This window comes from Phalaenopsis equestris, unplaced genomic scaffold, assembly GCF_001263595.1.
Source record: "Phalaenopsis equestris unplaced genomic scaffold, ASM126359v1 Scaffold001042, whole genome shotgun sequence".
Classification (NCBI taxonomy): domain Eukaryota; kingdom Viridiplantae; phylum Streptophyta; class Magnoliopsida; order Asparagales; family Orchidaceae; genus Phalaenopsis; species Phalaenopsis equestris.
The window spans coordinates 75,618-75,894 of record NW_018165481.1 but is presented as its reverse complement, the minus strand read 5'-3'; positions in this window follow the sequence as shown (position 1 = coordinate 75,894).

The window sequence follows — 277 nt, the reverse complement described above, 5'->3', positions numbered from 1 at the left end:
ACAACCTAACTCTTTGTCTTTAGTAAACCATTGATAGAGACACTTGGCAATGTGACTATCATGCCCCGGAGCTGTGGAACAGAGGGAAAGTGAGGCTGGATTACTGGTGCAGTCGATTGATCCTTCAGAGGGAACAGGCGAAGGTCCGGTCACGGACCCTGTGTAGAAGTTGTCTGCTCGCCTGGATATAGCGATGGTGGTTATGCGGACCGAGCTAGTCGCCCTTCGTGGCAGGTTGGACGAGGTGCTGCCAAGGCTGGAGGTATTTTGTGAGTCC